General features: G+C 35.2%; 1 non-coding gene across 1 annotated transcript; it reads right to left on the bottom strand.

Moving 5' to 3' along the window:
- Positions 1-6,789: 6,789 nt before the first annotated feature.
- Positions 6,790-6,896, bottom strand: LOC133037553 (small nucleolar RNA R71). The gene has a single exon (XR_009687641.1). It is a non-coding gene; the product is annotated as a small nucleolar RNA R71 (small nucleolar RNA).
- Positions 6,897-7,517: the final 621 nt, after the last annotated feature.

Raw genomic sequence — 7,517 nt, 5'->3', positions numbered from 1 at the left:
TTCTTATGAATTTTTTAGAATTTAATGCAGTCTTAACCTCTATCATAGTCAGAGTTTCTTTGCCATACAAGATAATATCAACAAAGTGCTCATACATCTTGGGAAGTGAACTCAACAGGATTATAGCTTGGTCTTCATCATCAATTTTCACCCTAAGATTATTCAATTCAAGAATGATTCTGTTAAAATCATCTAGATGTCTTCTCAATTCCTTTGATTCATCCATTCGAAGTGTGTACAACTTCTTCTTAAGATACAGCTTGTTTGCAAGAGATTTCTTCATGTAGATTGATGCCAACTTGTTCCAGAGACCCAAGGCCTTATTTTCATCTAAAACTTCCCTCAAAACCTCATCACCAAGACTGAGGAGGATGGCACTATGTGCTTTGGCTTCAATCTCAAGTTTCTTCTTGTTGTCTTCAATTAATTTCATGGTTTCGTCATCAAGTGCCTCATAGATCCCTTGGTGAACTAGAATAGCCTTCATTTTGATTCTCCATAAGCTGAAATCATTCGAACTATTAAACTTGTCTACCTCAAACCTTGTTGAAGCCATTTAAACCAGTTCTGGATTGCTTGAATATGGTTCTTGAAAGTTCGAGTTTGATTCTTGAAATGTTGAAGGTGAGTCTTGATTGGTTGAATGTGATTCTTAAACTCTAAATCCTGAGCTCTCATACCATTTGTAAGGAAATCTCACCCTCAAAAATAGGTTGTTACAGCAGTAACAATGTTCAAAAAACACAATTCAAAACTAAAACCAATACAAAACCAAAACTTGAACTTAATTGAAATAAGACAAAGAAAACTTAACTCAATAATGGATGAATGGTGGATCTTTATTGAATAAGAATAGTTAGTAGTACACAATAGAATGAGCCCAAGATTACAACTCAACACAGTAAGTAATTACAAAGAAATGCCTCACATTGAGAAAAATCACTTCAAGAGTGATACTCCCTTTTACATCCCTCCACACACACTCACTATAATCTTGGACTCTCTCTCTCTCAACTGAATCTAAAGTATGAACTTTTGAATATGAGAACTCTAAACTGAGAACCCTTTTGAGAATAGAGGAACTCCTATATATAGTTGTTGTGTGGGTCCCCTTTAAGTTGGTGTTAAAGCCAACTGTTATAAATAGTAGCAATTTTCTTCAGATTCATCTGATGAGCAAATAGATGCACATACTGAGTACTTGAGAGATTAAGTGAGTTTATTCCCAACAAAATCAAAATTACTCTCTTGGAAAGTTGTCCCAAAAGCAACCAAAATTATACTAGTAGTAAGACCAAACAACTTCTCATTAAGATCAACAGGAACCAGGAGAAGATAATGAGCAATGTTTTGATATTGAGTACTCAATCCTCTTATTAACTTCTTCTTCCCTAATTGATCTATATGACTCAGCTCTCTTCACATACAAAAGCCCAACATCACATATTTTCCTCATCTCTCTCCAATACTCACCATAAGGTCAAAAAACTAAGTCATGATAATTGTGTAAGTGACCTATAAATGAAAGCTTGGGAGGGCTTGGTGGAAGGTTCTTGTTGAATCGTTTAAGAACAATTTCGTTTTTTTATGATTAAAAGTAATAAAGGGAGTAGGAGAATTAAAACAAGAAGCAAGGCTTGCTGTGTACATCAGTAGCCATTGAAGCTTGTTAACTTTAATCGAGATAAGAATATTGTGAATCAGTTTTAATCGTACTTTGTAACCAAACAATAAGTTTTTTGTATGAATCTTGAGTATAATGAAGATGATGCAATTGTATGAATTATTGGACCATGTGAAGTGTAGCGTAGTACGTAGCATACATACAATTATTTAGGATTACAGTGTTATTGTTCACCAATTATCCTTCACGATGAGATTTATCATGTCAACATTCTTATCTTAGGGGGCCAAAAGCAAATAATTTATTTTAAAAAAAAGTATTGAAAAATGTAATTTTTATGAGAAAAATATGTAAACTTTATAAGGATGAAATTGAAAATTTGAGAGGACGAAGTGAAAAAAATATAGATATTATAAGGACCAAAATATAAGTATATAAGGACGAAAATGAAAGCAAAAATAATTATGTTGTGGCAAAAATTTTATATACGAAATATATTTTATGAAAAATTGAGCACATGATCCCATATGGCTCCTATAGTCATGCCTCTCTCAAATGAGTAATGTGAAATATGTAGGTGATGTATGGTAATATTTCTATTTTTTAAATTTCAAAATTAAAAAATAAAAATAGAATTTTTTTTGTTTTTTATTTTCATTTTTGTTTTTTAAAAAGATAACATGTTTTTGCAACTAGTTTTATTTTAAAAATTTTAAAATAAAAACAAAAGTGTATTTTACATCTACATTTATTTTTTATTTTAAAATAAAAATAAAAATGTGTTTTATATCTATTTTTTTTCTTTTACTTTTAAAAACAAAAAGAGGATAGAGGTCCGGAGCCTGAGGTCTGGGTCCAAGTTCGAGATTTGGGTCTGCGGCTCTAAGTCCAAGTCTACAACTGGGTCTGGGTCCAATCGTGCGGCTCTAAGTCCTAGTCTACAATTGGGTCTGGGTCCAATCGTGAGATCATGGTCCAAAATATTAATAAAAGAAAATATTATAATTAAGAAAAAAAAAGTGTTTAAATATTTTTGAAATTGAGTTTTTTTTCAAAATTTTTAATTTTCATTTCAAAAATTCAAAAGTAAAAGCAGTATATAACATGTTTTTCGAAAATATTTTCACTTTTCGAAATAAAAAAGTATTACGAAACGCACCACAGTTAAGCTCATTTCTCAATCAGGGATATTCTCACTTCAGTTGGAGAGACATCATCATAGACATAGTCAACGTTGTCTAGTTGTGGAAGTTGTACAGCTAGCTGGATTTCCGAAGAGTTTCTTTCTTGTATAGTCAAGGTGTCTTCATCATCCTCGTCTGGGAAATCTCACACATTACGTAGGTTGTAAGCATTGACAAGCTTCCAATCATCTCCAGTCTTCAGGTCAGGAATGTAAAATATCAAATTTTCTTAGGATGCAAGTATGAATGTCATGCACAAACAAATGTACCCTATTATCAGGAGTCTGAAAGTTCACATTCAAACATCTCATGCAAGGGCATCAAGTAACTCCAATAGAATTTATTTGCATTCAAGCAACTCCAATAAACTTGTCACACTCCTATGAAACTGTATAGACCGTCGGTTTGTAGTCATCCAACTATTGTCGCTCATCATATTTCTACATAATATAAACAGAGAAAGTTCAAACAAAGCAAAAAATGTGCAAGTGTCTTAATCTATCTTTTCACTCCATCATTAAACGGGTAAAGAATCTATCTCATTTAGTTTGAAGTATACATATAGTGCAATCTAAGCTCTTAAAATTATTTCATTTTTATAAAAATTTCGACAACACCTCTCCACAGTTCTCATAAGTTAGCAAACACTACTACAAAAATAGTTTTTCCTGACGTTTTAAGCAGTCGTTTAAAATATTCATGTTGGTTTCTATAACCGTCGCCTATATGACTGTCAAAAAACGGATAGAATAGGCGACAGTTAAAAATCGTCACTAATGTGGACTTCCCGACGGTTTAAAACCGTCGTTTATAGTATAGGGCACGATTTAAAACTGTCGCCTATACCTTGTTATAGGCGACAAGACAATTTTAAACCTTCGAGAATGTAAAAAGAGAGAAAAATCTGTATTTTTTCCCATTTTTTTCTTGCATTAGTTTTATAATTTTACCTAAATTAAAATAAAATAACTAATTAATTTTATTACAATAATAAATAACTTTAAAACACATTAAATTTATAAAATAATAAAATAAATATATATAATAAATAAATGTATTTATAACGAGCTCTGAGAGAGAGGGAGACGGACGGGAGGTGGTGGTTGTCCAACGTATGAGACGGAGATGAGAGGGACACCGATGGGAGGGTTGTAACACCCAAATTAGCATAGGCGTGTTAGCGTGATTTTTAACGTACCGTGCAGCTCGTTGCTAATCAACGAGGTTATTGAAAAAACGTGAATAATTAAAATTTTGCTTTTTAATTTAAAACTTAACAAATAACTTTTACAAACTTTCGGGATCTTGTTTACAAAATACTGATTCAACAGTTTACTACATAATTATAAAATACTTGTCGCCTTGCGACAAAATACAAAAGTCCTGGTGCCTCAAGGATCGTACGCTCCAGGCCTAACCGCCTCGACATGTACAATTTTCACCTGCTCGCTCTCACGGCTCCTTAGCTTTACCCTTGCCCTTACCTACACATAGCAATAGCACTGTGAGTCGACAGACTCAGTAAGAAAAGCATAACATAATAAACATGCTAAATCTTGGGTTATAATCAGGCGCCCATACACCTAACCATAACCCTAACTGAATCAGGAACGTTCTTGACAAGGTATGATTAACCGTGAATCCAGCCTATACTCAGTACTCTAGTCGCACTGATGTGGTAGCAATTAATCCATACTATCTGATAGCCTAGCATATATCTGATGGCATCTCGGTGCAACTCTATGTACACCTCACTGTTGCCTTGATATGCTAATCTGATGGCTATATAAAATTTGCCTAACATATATCTAATATGTTATTCTGACGGCATCTAACATGTACGCTAAACATGTATAAGCATATGTATGACATTATACTAATCTTTCCTTGATTCCGAATTCAGGTGTGCCGGTCAACCTGAGTGGAACAGCTGCTCAGTGAATTAAAGGCTCCTAAATCACATCAATCGTAACATAGGTGAGTGATACGCTAAATCACTTTACAGGGACTTAAACTTGAAACTAAAAGGTTCCCTATCGATGAATAACATGGCAATACCCTTGTTAGGCTAAAATTAGTCTAAGATTCGGGTCATATTTCGGTTAGTTTTCACTCTTTGTTTCTAGTTTTAGGGCTATATTACGCTTGATTCTTTTGTTTCAGGTCCTCGGGCATTTAAAGAAAGTATGTACAAGAATTGAGGAAAAACGGTGAAAGAATCGAGAAGAAAAACCAAAATCGGTGTTGCTGCCTATTCCCGTCGCGACGGGGGAATTTGCCAGTCGCGACGGGAACTGACAGAAAGTTTCAAAAATTCGAAGCTGAACTCTCGTCGCGACGGGGGCTTTGCCAGTCGCGACGGGAACCCTTTTGACGGGATTTTTGGGCAATTTCATAATTTCACGAATTTTAAAGATGAGAATTGGTTTAAATAGCAAGGGTTCGTGAAAATTATAGGGTATTCAGAATTGGAACCCTAGAAACAAAGAAGGAGGCTAGAAGAGCGGCTTGTGGCGACCCGAATCGATTGCTTCAACTAGTTCTTTCTCTTCTCTTTAATTTTTCTATGTTCTTTTCTATTTCAATGTTAATTATGGATTTGATTATGGATGTTTTGAACTAAACTCCTATTTAGGGAGAATGATGAATGTTGTTTAAGTTTTTCCTAGTTAATGATTAATTGCCATTCCTCCATCTTGATTGTGAACACTATTCATATTTGTGTATAATTTCCATGTGCAAGATTGATCACCTTTTACATGTTTTATGATCTCAATTCAAAATCTGAAAAGTGAGAATTGAGAATGCTAAAATTGGATAGTCTAGGTTTTGATGTGAAACGAAAGTATTTACATAGCCTTTGTGACATTTAGATTATTGCTTAATGCTGATTTCATGTTAGTTTAATTAAGAGATTAATTAGAGAGCATGAGATTTAGAACCTAGAAGATCTGAAAAGAGCTAGGTTAATTCATAATCTGTCATTCACTTCAAGAGAAGGATAGCAATTAGACATTAACATTGGTAACTTAACAACAGGATTCGTCTCCCTATTTTCTTATCTTGATTAATCTTCCTTTTGTTAGTTTTAATTTTTCGAATTGTTTTATTTAATTCATAAAAAGCATTCTTTTACCAGATAGAATCAATAGTATAATTTAGTAGTAATTAGTCCAATTCCCTGTGGTTCGACCTCACCTGTGTGAGTGTACTACTTGATTGCGTATACTTGCGTAGTGATTATAAATTTCGTAACAAGTTTTTGGCGCCGTTGCCGGGGAATTGTATAAAGATTAATATTATCCAAAATTATACTAACTTCTACTTTGGTATATTTTCTCTTGCTGATTTTTCTAACCTTTTTCTTGCAATATTTTCTTGATCTATTTCAGGAATCCTAAGTGTATGCGCCGTCAAGGACAAGCAGTCATATTACCAGTTGATCCTGAAATCGAGAAAACTTGCAGGAGGAATCGAAAGAACAAAAGGCAAGAAAGAGTTTCAGCAACTGCTGAAACATCAGAAATCATGGCTGCCAATGTGAACAATAATGTTGGAAACAATGGGGGTAATAACGGTAATAATGGAGGCGCTGTGGAAGATCAAGCTAATGGTCGTAGCTTGAGAGATTACATTCTCCCTACTCTGACGGGAGTGCAGTCATGTATTAGGCCACCGGCAGTGGATGCAAACAACTTCGAGATTAAACCTGCCATCCTTCAAATGGTGCAGTCTTCAGTTCAGTTTGGTGGCCTCCCGTCTGAAGATCCTAATCTGCATCTCTCTAACTTCATGGAACTTTGTGAAACTTTTAAAGTTAATGGAGTTAGCGATGATGCCATTCGACTGAGATTGTTTCCATTCTCACTCAGAGAAAGAGCCAAGAGTTGGTTGAACTCTTTGCCACCCAACTCTATTGCCACCTGGAATGATCTGGCAACAAAATTCTTGTCAAAGTTCTTTCCTCCAGCGAAGTCTGCAAAGCTGAGAGGAGAAATCAATAACTTCTGCCAACAAGATAATGAATCTCTCCATGAGGCTTGGGAGAGGTTTAAAGATCTGATCAGGAGGTGTCCTCATCACGGTATAGAGAAGTGGATGCTGGTTCACAACTTCTACAACGGGTTGGTTGGTAATACTAGAACTCTAATAGATGCAGCAGCGGGCGGAGCTTTTATGAGAAAGAGTGCTAATGAGGCATATGATCTATTGGAGGAGATGGCTCTAAACAACCAGCAGTGGCCAACTGAAAGGAATCAATCTAAGAAGGTAGCTGGTGTGTTAGAAGTTGATGCCATCACAAAGTTAACAGCTCAGGTTGAGGCATTGACAAAGCTAATTGCAGGGCAAGCTAAACAAGCCCAAATTGTTTGTGAGTTATGTGGAGGAAGTCATCACTTTTCGGAGTGTCAAGCAGATGTGGATGATTTGCAAATGGATGAAGCTAAGGCCATTGGGAATTTTTCACAGAACAACAACAACAACAATTATGGGTTCAACCAGAATAACAACCGAAGAAACAGTGGGTTCTATCAGCAACGCAATCAGAACCAACAGTTTAATCAGCAACAAGCCTCTGGTGGAAATTCTAGTTTGCAAACAGATTTACTGCTCCAGTTTATGACTGAAACTAGATCTTCAATTAAAGACCTGCAGACTCAGATGGGCCAGCTAGCAACTCAGGTAGCAACCCGCCCTCAAGGAAATTT

This window comes from Cannabis sativa, chromosome 4 (genome assembly GCF_029168945.1).
Source record: "Cannabis sativa cultivar Pink pepper isolate KNU-18-1 chromosome 4, ASM2916894v1, whole genome shotgun sequence".
Classification (NCBI taxonomy): Eukaryota; Viridiplantae; Streptophyta; class Magnoliopsida; order Rosales; family Cannabaceae; genus Cannabis; species Cannabis sativa.
The sequence above is the reverse complement of the archived record's forward strand: the minus strand, read 5'-3'. Positions and strand labels throughout refer to the sequence as shown.